The sequence below is a fragment of the Pinus tabuliformis genome, chromosome 4_2 (assembly GCF_031772625.1).
Source record: "Pinus tabuliformis cultivar Carrire ecotype Pingquan chromosome 4_2, CPIR1, whole genome shotgun sequence".
Lineage (NCBI taxonomy): Eukaryota > Viridiplantae > Streptophyta > Pinopsida > Pinales > Pinaceae > Pinus > Pinus tabuliformis.
Genome location: NC_142304.1, coordinates 900,487,644 through 900,500,163, shown reverse-complemented (window position 1 = coordinate 900,500,163; position 12,520 = coordinate 900,487,644).

The window sequence follows — 12,520 nt, the reverse complement described above, 5'->3', positions numbered from 1 at the left end:
TCCAAATAGGGTACTCTGTCTTTGTAACAATTCTCAAATCATTGTTAATACCAGGGAGCCATTATTCCATAACACAATTGTAGATGGTGCTGCACCCACCAAAATGTCACGGGATCTCCCTGGTAAGAATTTTCAATTAGAGCTCAGATTGTTTGGTGTAGGAGTCCCAATAGTGGATCGTACGGTAATTCCTTGGAATGTTACAGCCACAACCACCTTCTCCTCCAAATAGATGTACTAGCTCTACGTAGTGGATAAGCCAAGGCTTGTTACAATACTCTGCAAGCTCTCTCCAAGATAGTCTTATTGGAGGTTTGGCTAACCAAAAGATTATACAATTAGTTATGAGGGACTATTTATAACAAAGGGTGGAGTGACCCTTGACATTACCCTTTGTGACAGTTCAACTACCCTCATGACTCTTCATCTACTCTATGACTGTTACATCCAACTATTGACACTTGACTTACACTTGACAAGACATTGCATTACAATGCACATGTATCCATGTGAGAGAAATGGCTTGAGCAAGCCTTGCTAGACATCACTATGACTTAGACAACTATCAAAGTACAACTCCTCCGCATCCTCGTGTTCATCAAAATTAAGATATTGATGCCAAGATCGATAGTCCTTGATGGTGTTCGTGTGCTTCGCTGTGACATTAGTCTTGAACCTCACTCTTGCCTTGATAGCATCTAGGTACATTGCTCGGTCTCCTCTGTCCAACTCGTCTAAAAGCATGTGCATCATTGTCTTCAATGCAGTCGGACCAACAACATACTTGTGCACGATGTCTACACTAATGAGAAATTCTGGGCTAGTGGCAATGTGCATCAACTCGGTGAAGTACGAGTTAAGCTCTAGTCGGACTTGTGCCTTTGTCATCACCTCGTTGAGAGTCCCAATAAATGGGATCGCATGTGCATACACCACAACATCCATACTTTTGAATTCTTGTGCATGGGAAGCCTGTTTGCTAGTGATGAGATGCGAGAGCTCTTCATAGTTCCAGATATAGCTCTGGATATGTGCCTTCAGCTTGACCACACTAGTCCTCATCATATTAAGTAAGTGAAGCAGGGCTCCCTTGTATTTCATCATCCATGTTTGCATGTCATAAACAACAACATGTAAGTTCTCCAAGATACGTATTCTTCTAGCACATCATTGCTGCCATCCATGGAGATGGATGACTACCTTGTGCATAGTACCAAACTTGGAGTACAACGCTCACATAATTGTGTCAAGGGATAATACTACATCTAGTATTTCCTTCTTCAGTTTAGCTTGGGTTCATGCTATCACCAACTCTTCTCCTTGCTTGGTTGTCAATAGTTCCTTTGACATTCGCTCATTCTTAGGTATCAGAAGAGAACACTTGAGCTAGTGGCCTCAGCATACACTCTGGTTACATCGACCAAGGTAGTTGGATGTTTGCACACATTAGTCACGATTACTCGTTCTTCAACTTGCACAGGAGATGTTGGATCCTCGAGAGTTAACACTCTATGAGACTGCACAAATCTATGTTGAGACTCGTCGAATGATATGTTGTGCATCTCTCCTTCCGACTAATCTCTAAGGATCTTAGTGCCTCCATTGCTTACTTTGACATGAAGGGTGGATCCTGTTTGAATATCATCTTGTAAACTAGGGTGAAAAAATGATTAGAAAGTCGTGTGATTACTCCTATAAAGCTTCATTCAGACAACAACTTGAAATATGTGTTCACTGCAGTGTCCGGTGGTGACCATGCCAACTCCAAGCACGGGAACTCCTGTCGGGCATAGATTGCATCTAAGATGTAGGTGAACATGTCAATTTCTAGATGCATACCTTTGAGTGATTATTGAGCCTTCATTACTTGTTCCTTTAGTTGATGAGCCAACATGTCAGACTATTTATATGGTTTTCCTTCTCTGGCCAGTTGGTCCAGTGTGATCACACAACTCTATGGGAAGGTTTCCATGCTTTCTTGGACATACAGTCGACATGAAAATATGACCAAGTATTGATACGCCTTCCACAGTAGCTTTGTCTTGTAGACTTGTTTGGGTTTCAACCTGAATCGAGCTGGAGCCTTTACTGAGTTCTTCAGAATGTCTTTGGAGTTAACACGGTTGTTGGGTAAGCTAAAGGGAGTCTTCATGATAGTCGCAGGTTCTAAAATCTGATACATCTCATTATAATCTTGTGCCTAGAAGGTTGCAAGATTTGTCCCATTGACACTGCTCAAGATCATCGTCTCGAGATCAGTTTGAGAGATGATCTAGTGTATCATGTCTATACATGGGAACATGGGGTATCTGCATGAAATCTGGTAAAAGTTGGACTTGTGAATGTTGACATACACCTGATGATATTTGAGGTCTTTCTCAAAAGTTCCTGCAAATGCTTCATTAAACTCTTGGCATTTCCGCTTGATGTCCTTGTCTAGAAACAACTTTGTATCTTCATAGATTAGTAGATATGCAGACACCCATTCAATTGTTGCTCTAGTTACACTTCCATTAGTGCCTTTTGATCCCACTCTCTTGGAAGCCATTGATCCTGTACTGCTAAGAGGAGGGTGAATACCTGAAATATTTGGAGACAAAGCAACATGGATGGAAAGAAATTTGTCAGCGAAAACCAAAGCAAATTTGGGCAATCACATAGCACATACCTGGGAAACTGATAGGAAATATTGCACAATTTCTTCTGGGAGAATGGGTGACTGGGTGCCAGAACTGCACAAAAGGAAGTCTAGGTTGTCTGGGAGGAAAGACTCACTACTGGATTTGTGTAATGCGCAATCGAGACTGGATGTTGACTGCTGGGATTGCCTAATGTGTAATTCCAACTCATAGTGACTGTAGGCTCAGGGATTGCATTGTGCAATTTTCTGGGCCAACAGTCATTGTCTCTCAGAAATGTGAAAAATAATACTAGACGACAGTGTCTGGGTAGAAATGAACATTTCTTGAGAGGAAAATAGGGCCTTCCTTCCCCATATTGTGCAATGTTGTCTCAGTGAAGGCAGAGTTCGGGCCAAGGTTGGCCAGACTTACCGACGATCAACTGAAAGAAAATAAGAAAGTTAATGCATGGAAACACTAAGTGAAAGCAGAAGTGATTGATAGTGCATACAAACATGAATGAAAGATTCAGTAAACAGGTCAACATGCATGTGGGTGAAGCAAGTCGCCGAATCGGTGATGTTCATGCAAAATAGTTTCATGCATGTGACATTAGTGAGATAGAAACAAAAACTGAAATAATGCTAGGACAAGCTAGTATACATGTAAATGATAGCAAGCGTTCAAAAAAATCAAGGAAACAACACTCACACAAGCGAAAACACATGACAGAAATGTTGAAAAATAGAAGTTGAAGACACTTACCGTGAATAGTTGAGCTGGATGTGTCGAAGAGTCCTGGATGTGCTTTGGGATGTGAGAGCTCTAGGACTGATGTGAAAGTATGAACTTTGATGCATCGAATAAATAAATTTTTAGCTCATGACGTGTATGCCATAAATCTATGAAAAAGCAATACTTGGAGGAAAGTTCCTCAATGAACTTTGCATGCAACCTCCAACTGCTAAAAATAGCTCCTTGAATCATGGGATGCCTTTTGCATGTTGCTTTCTGCTACTCCAGGAAAAAGCAAGCCATGGATGCAGGTCAAGTTTCCTTGGTGTCAGGTAGAACTGGTCAACCCAACTACTCATGCATGAGGCTTCTTAACTGTTGGAAGGAAATGTGCATTTCTAGCTTGCAGCTCAACTGGCTACCCAACAGATTCGCACAATTTCTTGGTAAAGCAGCTGACTGCTACCCAGATTTGTGCAAATTCTGCACTGAGTATCCCTGTTGGGTAAAATTGTGCAATTTTCACTATGAGGGTTGACTGGTAGAATTAAGCAACTCTGGAGCCTAGCATGCTACCAGATAAGATTGCACAATTTCTAGAGGGAAGGCTGGTTTTCCTACAGAATTATGTAATTTCTTTGGGGAGTTGCTCAGCCTGTAGCAGGACCAAGTACGGATGAACAATGTGTGAGGGAAATGCATCAAGTTGTGATCGACAGGCTTCCTTTGGGCTAGAAAAACACTGAAGCTTGTGTACTTGACAAAGTAAGGCAAGGTGATGTAAAAGGTTGCTAGGGAGGCTCCAAAATGAAGCTAAGGAAAACTTTTGGAGGTTGGTTTTAGCCACTACAACACTTGGCGACATACTGGTAGAACTCCAGCTCTATGAATGGATGTTGTTCGTGAAAATCAAGTCCAAGACCTCCGAAAGTATTGTTCAGTTCTCAAATCATCTTGGTTTCACACTAGCTTGATTGTAAGATGTAGCACCTACCAAGTTCTTGGCCAATTGACACACATTCCAAGCCAAGGCAACATAGTTGTTTTCATTGGGGTTGAGGGGTATATTGGTGCATACGCAATATAGTTGTCAGAGTCTTAGTTCCATCTCTAGTGTTGCTCCGTTGCCAACAAGCCTAGATAGTACCCCTGCAAAGTCACATAGGAACAAAAGCATGGATCCGTTGCCAACGTGCCTGGTCAGTACCCTAGCGGAGTTACTTCCATCATCTCTCTGTGGAGGAATCCTTTCTCTTCTTTCACCTTATTCATTTTTCATTTTCCATTTTTCTTACTTTTCATTTTTTCATTTTTTATTTTTTCAACTGTGCATAACACTTATTCATTTCGGAGGTGGAAGAGGGATTCTGACTTATTAAGAGTACAAGAGGTTGTTCCAGTAGAGAAGTTGTTTATTATATCTCTGACATGCCTGTTAGGGTTTCCTCCCTCACCTTACTCTACTTGACTAAGCTGAAAAGGGTGATCCAAAATGGATCCTTTACCCTCTAAGTCTTCAAAAATCCTTTAAGAGATCAAAATTATCGCATAATCAAACCTTCACAAAACAACAGAAAACACTATTGGGAGCTAAATACATGAGGAAAATGTTGAAAAATAGAGCAGCGAAGGCTTGAAAAAGGAATGCACAGTAGTTGTCAGATTTGGTTGATCAATGGTCTAGATTTGATCAGTGAATCACAATCGGTAGTGGTAATCAGCAGAGACTATACAAATGTTGAGATAGCGATCGGTAGGGTCAACAGGGACTGTCGATCAAGTGTGCAGATCGACAACCCACATTGTATCGCAGGATCGCTATCAGAAAATACAAAGAGTGCTTACAATGGCCCACGACATGAGCGATATGTGATTACGATTAATCGCATCGTGATATTGCAATTGGAGAAACACCATGGAGCGGGACTTATACACATGTCTATGTGCGATGCGATTAGTCGGACCTGATGGCTATATAAACATTGTTGCATAAGACTTGAGATCTGTAGAAAGGCATTTTGTAATGTATTTTCGTATATCTTGAAACAACGTCGATGCGATAAAGCCCAAACCCGAAGGGGTTTGGGAATGAAATGTATATTGTTTCAAGTCTGGAGGAAGCCATTTTTACGTTATTTTTAGTGTTTTTACATATTTCCAAAATACAAAGGGAAACCTTGGAACAAGGCTGAAGTGACTTGCGATGGTGATTGAGGATAGACCTGATAGGAGAATAGACTGGATTTAATGACTTTTGAAGTCCGAAAGACTGTGTTGTGGCAGATTTTCATAGTTTCGAATACATTTCTCTATGTTAATAGAAAGCAGCTATTTCAGGGATTTCAAAGGCCCAATGCACTCATCCGTTGTAGAATAGGTGGCCACCTCCCCTTAATGCGTTATGCAATGACTGTTTAACACTAGAAGAGGGATTCGAGCGGATAGAGGCCAGGAGATAGAAAGCCGAGAAGAGGAAATGAACAGGCATAGCAGATTGGCTTTAAAGCCATAGAAGACAGAAACAAAGACAAGCAGTATTGGAGGCAGTGCCAAGATAGAGAGCAGAGATAGAGACAAAGAGTGATTGAGAGAGTCTGTGTACTCAGAGAGGCATGAGAGGTTCAACCAAAACTCTCCTATTGATCTGTTGTGTGTTGTGACTCAGGCTGAGCTCATACTTTTGTAAAACTCTGTCATGAAGACATAATAGAAAGGTCACCACTGAAGGTTGGACCAGGAGATGTAGCCCAGGAGTATTGGGTGAACTCCTCATTAAGCTTGTTGTGTTTATATGTGTTTGTCTATTATGATCTTTTACTACTTCATTGTCTATGTATTTCGCAATCTTATCGATCCATTGCATAAAGTAACATAGGCATAAACATGCACATGAGTCTGGAATACCTTAATAAATGTCTTAGATCTCATTATCAGATCAAAGGGTTAACCCGAAAATAACCATCTAGAGTAGGTGACACTTGTTAGCACGCAAACATTGTTTTTTCACCAAGGTTCACTTTAAACATTACGTATTTTCCTTTGACGTATCATGGAATAAAAGTAATAATTTCTTCATGTAGAGGAAATATGATAGATAACCAAGTAGTGATAGATGTACAGGCCCTCTTGTACTTTACCCATCTTGTTTCAAGATTCATACATGGTTTCATGCGAATCTAACCTACCAAAAAAACAATCAAACTAACAAACAACAAAATAAAGCAAGAGCAAAAGCAAAAGTGAAAGCAATGCGAGTAAGAAAACAAGCAAGCAAATAAATAAACAAACAAAGCAAGTAAGCAAACAAGCATGCAAGCAAACTGACTAAGAACCAAACGCTACTCCTACTCCTAAGCTAATGGTGCATGCGCCTAATCACGTGAAGTGATATTTCCAATGCAGCCACCGGTACATTGGTTGACCCATCTTGGTGAAGGCTTGGTCCGCTAGCAATGTAGTTGTGCGAACTAGCAAGCAAGAAAGATATAACAATTAAGACAACCACGCTTCATATTTCAAAGTGCCCATAGAACATAAGTGAGTGCAAGTGTATGACGATAATTCCATGGACTTATCATGGTGTTGTGTGACACCGTGTGTAGATTTGAAGCATAAGGACACTCTTGATTGTGACATGCAAGAAAACAAAAGAAAGAAAGGTAACTTGTGTCGTTCATGTATGCTTTCCATGTAAGATTCCTCCAATGCATGATCGATAGGATCGTAGAGTTCAAGTGGAGGAAGCATGATCTGTGTGCGTGATTGATGTTAAATGCATATAGATGAGTGATGGGGAGCCTTGTGTGATTGCACAATTTCCTGATTGGAAGTGAGACTAACCCCAAGAGAGCGAGGGCCTGACATAACCATCAGCTAGGGTTGAAGTGCCTCGACAGTATTGGGTCTATCAACTTCATCATTAGGTAGATCATCATAAACCGGTGGCTTTGAAATACCAATTGCAATAGAGTCATGATCATGATCAAATATGGAGGTAAATGGATCACGACCACCACGATCAGAAAAATCAATGAGCTCATCGGCATCCTCATGATTGGAGGAATCATCGAGAGGGGTAGATGAAAATCAAACAAACTCATCCTCTATGTTTCTAGAAAAGGTAGATGAAAGATCAAGTGGATTTTCAATGAATAACTTATCCTCTCCATTGTCGAATGATGGACCAACATTCGGTGTTTCCTATGAGTGATCAACAATGGGTGTATCTATGGATGGAGATACACATGCAAAATCATGGATGGCAGGTTCACCAAAGATGTCCAGAAAGAACAGAGGCAGCTCAGATGGGAGGGAGTCAACCTTTGCCAAGTGTTGATGCTCAAGCTCCCACTCATACTATTCATGCATGACAGTGCATGTTGGTTGTGCAACACCAACTCCATTAGTGGCTTGGTCCTCATTCACAACAAGTGTATAGTCTAGAGTGGAAGAACACAAGACTGTATCATTCTGAGGAACAACCGAGTGGGAAGATGGAGGTTGCAAAACAAAATGCATATGACAACTCGATTGACTCAAACCAAATTTGCATGAAAATTGGGTGAAGTGATGTTGGGAGGGTGTGAAATTTGAACAAGTGTGTGAGAATGATCCTCAACATCACTCAGCAGTGGTGGAGTTGTTTGATGAGGGGATGGTGGATAGTTACCCGTGACAGTGACTACATCCGGCTCAGATTGTGTAGCTCCCTCACTGAAGAATGTCGAGCAAGGCTTGATTTCAAACTTATTCTTGGGATGAGTAGATTTATTAATGAAATACTTGAATCGGTCCCAAAGATAGAGAAATTTCATCTGGCTCCTTGGAGATTGAAACTGCAAGTCACGAAAGCACTGCCAAAAAACAAAAATTAATTCATGCAGAGCCTTCCATTTCTATAGCATTTTTTGTTCAAGATGGTCTGGATCAAAATGATAGAAAGTGTCTTCAATGAGAACACATAAGTGCTCAAGTGAGTGCACGCTGTCAGCCGGTCAGTTGAACAACCATCGAAGTGGATATTCACGAAGTGTGTATGCAAGAATCAAGCTAGCGTGTTTGTTAGAACACCCATATTCCTCATGAAGCATGGAAATAAAGTCATGTAAGTACTCAGGCCCGGCCACTTCGCCTTCACCATCATACGTGTAAGTGGACAAGTGATAAAAAAAACTCCCTCCTGATGGTGACATCTTCAAGATTCGAAAAAAAGCGTAAAGGGAGAAGAGTGAAAGAATCCATGAAAGATATGAAAAAGTTAAAAATAGGATGAGAGGATAGAGCTTGTCATCTGGCCCTCCTTCTAGCGCCAAAAATGTTGACGGTGCTGGACCCACCAACATGTCAGGGGATCTCCTTGGTAATAAGTCCCAATTATACCTCAAACTAATTGGTGTAGGAGTACCATCAGTGGGTGGTATGGTAATGCCTTGACTGCAATTTCGCAAAGACGCAAGTAAGATAACTCTATTGCTAGCAAGGGTGTGAGAGCTACAGTGAGTCAAGGAAGGTTCATGAGAGGTTCTAACACATGGGGGTTGAGATGAATGCGCCCCTTGGAAAACTATGATAACACTTGACTTGGAATGGAACACACGAGCAAAGATACATCACAACATGGAAGGCAAGTTATCAAGAAATCCAAAGTGATGGTTAAACCAACAACACATTTCCAAAAGATTCATACATACTTATACAAAATAGTCTATGCATGCATGCGTAAGAAAGAAAATAAATATATCATGTAGAGTAAAGAAGATAGCATAGAATACAATACAACATATGCATGAAATGTGTTGACTCTTATTATATTAAGAAGTGTAAGTTCCAATCATAGAATACATCCATGTCCAACCACTAGTTCCAATACTCGAACATTACAGCCACAACCGCCTGCTCCTCCAAAGAGATGTACTAGCTCTACATAGTGGAGAAGCCGAGGCTGGTTATAATACTGTCCAAACTCTCCCCAAGATAGTATTATCAGATGCTTGGCTGACAAAAAGCCTATACAATGAGTTATGAGGGACTATTTATAGCAAAAGCTGGGGTGACCCTTGACATTCCCCTTTTTGACAGTTCAACTACCCTCATGACTCTTCATCGACTCTATGAATGTTACATCCAACTATCGACACCTGAATTACACTTGACAAGACATTACATTATCTGGATTTAAACAGGAACGCAATAAATTACAGAGATTACCATAAGAATAGAGATGCAGTGGAAATAATACTTCATTTCATTAATGTAAAATATTGAAATATGCTTACAAACAACAATGGAAATAAACCAGCTAGGGCGATGGTAGCTTATCTCTGAGAATAGATGTGGTGGCTACATGCCTCTGAACTCCGTTAAAATGAGGTTCGAAGGCCTATTTAATGTTGAGAAATAATGGAAAACCCTTAACATCCCAAAACCTAACCCTAGAAGATGAAACGCCAAATTGTGGGCCTTGTTTTGGGTTAGTTGGTACATCAACTTCTCAAGGTTGTAACTTTGGCACCAGATCTCCGTTTGATGCATAAAATAGCTCATTAGAAAGATATATCTGAGAACTATCACTTTTGGAAGAGCAACATTGTTCCATGGCCCCATGTTGCTCCCACATTTCTGAAAAAGCGTTGTTTAGGGCCTCAAAAGGGCTCCGGAAGTTGAGGACCCAAAAAACTGCTAAAAATAGTAAATTGTGCTACAAATACGGAAATTGAAAAACTAAAAGAGACAGTTGCGGGGGTCTAAGTGGGATAGGTGGGTGGCCACAAAAATCCACTTGGATCATTCCTCCCCCCTTAGGAAGCAATGGTCCCCATTGCGTTGAGTTCCTTCATCTGCTGAACTTCGTCCCTGGTGAGCTGTTCTGCAATCTCGGATGTGTCCAGTAATGGTGGGAAGCATGGTCAAGAGAGGTACACATTGAACACTTGGTGTAGGTGAAGGAATGGAGGAATGTTATGCTCCAAATCATTATTTCCCACAACCTTAGTAATGGTGTAAGGACCATGTCAGCATGGTCAGAGCTTCTGATGGGCTCTTGTAAGGCATTCTTTCTGCATATGCAACCAGACTTTGTTGCCCACGTGAAGCTTGTGTGGTACCCCTGTGGGTGAGGAGAAGTTGTTCCTGTGTTCTGTCATGACCATATTCCTTTGCTACTACTACTACATGGAGGAACCCTTTGCAGGGGTCATGGATGTGGTGACAATCTTCCCCTTACTTTGGGAGTGAATTAGACAGAAAATAAATTTCCCAGTCTATGAGATGAGCTTGCTGCCTTTCTTAGCAGTGATCCAAGAGGTGGCAGTATGTGGGGCTACCTCGGTATCCTGTATAATGAATTATCCAAAGAAATAATGACAGTGCGAGGACTTGACTCATACACAGCATGTCGCCTCCACAAGTATAGCTGGCCTAATAGTACATCGCAAACATCCAGAGGTGTAACATCACACAATACCTCATCTATGAAGGGCTTGATGCTGTAGGGAAGGTGACACTGTTGGTGAACTTTGATATCTCGTCCTTCATGAATCCACCCGAGACTGTATGGCTGCGGGTGTCATGTAGTTGGTAGGCCCAACTGCTTCATGACCTCTGCTGAAATGAGGTTCTTTTGGCTGCCACTGTCGACAATGAATTGCAGCGACGAACCCTTCACCCACATCTGTGAGTGGAAAAGATGCTCCCCCTCCTCTGGGCCTTCGGGCTCATTCTTCTGGATCTTGGCGGTGGCAACAGTGACGCTGGGATCTGCATCAATGATGTGCTTCCTTTTGCCATTCCCCTTGTCAGGTTTTGACTCAGTGTTGTGTTAACGGGAAAAGTGTCTACTCAGAATGCCCCTATCCCACTAAGGTGTGACAGTACCTTAGAAACAAACAAGGAAAATTAATTTTGTATTCTTCTTTATGAACTATAAATGAAGAGGGATAGGATGAACCAACCTGTGTCTTGCGCTAGTCCTTTGATCCAATCTCTCTCCTCTTTGACAGCTTCCAACTACCTGTTCCCTCACTTTCCCAACTTCACCAAGTTCCTGCAAGACCACAGAAGAGGAAAACTACACAAAGACATGGATTTACATTCATAAATAGCTTAGGATCAGATTTAACCTAAACATGAAAATATAACAAAACATCATTGATACAAAAGCATGTAGGAGAAACTCAAATAGTTTTATTCATATAACAAGAAGGTCCAGGAGGAGTTACAACCGATGATTCCTGATCCAGCATCAACCCCCCAGCAAAGGAATCCCCTCTTCACCTCCAACAAAGCATAAATCACCCAATACACTGATCTCTATCTCAAAACCAACAGTAATTCTCTGCAATGTACAAAATTCCAGCCACTGGATCTCTGGGATGAGGGATCCATATATAGATGTATGCAAAGAGGATGAGTCAGCTTATGATTTGACTCGTGGCTTCTTTTTGTCAGTTCTTGTTTCCACTTGGAGACTAAGAGCCTCTTACTCATCCTTGGTCGAACTCAGTGAGCCAAGTGTCATTGGGGAAGATTCTAGAAGCTTCCATTCTCTGTCCACCTCGCGGAATGACACTGCCATTTGTCATTTCCCGCTCAGCGCACCCCGGTAGTGCATTTAGGTGCATTTCAATGCACCTAGCTAGTGTACTGGGGTGCTATGCAATGCAGCTAGCTAGTGGAGCAGCTGAAATGATCCTGATTTGACTGATTCTGAGCAGTTTCTGGTGGAGAACTTCTGGGAGAAGCTGTAATTGGTTGACCTTGTTCCTCTAGGGGTAGGAACAACACTTTTAGGGACTTAGGATCCCTTGGTTTATGGACATTTCATGCTTAGAGCTGTAAGGCACAAAAATGTCTATAACAGTTTCCCCCTAAAGTATGAGGCCGTTTATCGGGTGAAATGCTTTATTAGGAGGATCCGAAGTTCTTTCAATGCTGGGAGGAGACCTATAATAAGATACAATACAATACATTATCTTCATACTGTTTTCATGATCTAGCTGAGGCGGGCATTCCCATGCTCAGCTTTATAAACTCATTTTTATGTACACAGGACAGACAATCGTCTGATGGTAGGCTGATGATTCTGATGAAGTCATCATCCTTTTGGTAGGATGATTATCTGTGTTGCAATGTTGTACATGTCAATGTTTTTATTTTTCCTGAATATA